This window comes from Camelus dromedarius, chromosome 33 (assembly GCF_036321535.1).
Source record: "Camelus dromedarius isolate mCamDro1 chromosome 33, mCamDro1.pat, whole genome shotgun sequence".
Lineage (NCBI taxonomy): Eukaryota > Metazoa > Chordata > Mammalia > Artiodactyla > Camelidae > Camelus > Camelus dromedarius.
This window is the reverse complement of record NC_087468.1, coordinates 1,205,336-1,205,925: the sequence shown is the minus strand read 5'-3', so window position 1 is coordinate 1,205,925 and position 590 is coordinate 1,205,336.

Below are 590 nucleotides of genomic sequence, written 5' to 3'. Positions count from 1 at the left end.
ATTCCAACTTAAGTGTCCTTTTATTTAAAAAAAATCAACATCATCATTATCATAAAAAAGACAATTGTAAGGGAAAAGTTGAAGAAACTTAATTAGACTTTGTAACTAAAAATCAATACCATTAACATAATTAAACATAGCTGAGTACTGATTTAACCCACTCTCCAAGACTCTAAAGGACAATAATAATTAAAAAACACTGCAAAAACAAATAGGAAAAAACTACAGCAGAGTGCTAGAGACACAGGCCTCCCACGGGCCTGCTGTGGGCTGTCTGGCTGGGGTTTTGAAAAGCCTTTTAAAAAGAAACTGCTCACTGCTCTTTGGGGTAATTTGTCCTGGCTTTTTAGAATCTCAAGGCTCCTGAGTCATCACTTACCAAACTGACATTTGTTTCTCACTGTCATTTTAATAAATGTGTGTGCTTGTTGGGGCTACAAAATGTAATATATATATATATATATATATATATATATACACACACACACACACACACACATACATTTCTGGAAGACAAAAGTTATTGTTTCTCTTTACAGATTAAGAAAATCAAGACATAATAGTCAAAAATTGGAAGCAACACAAGCGTC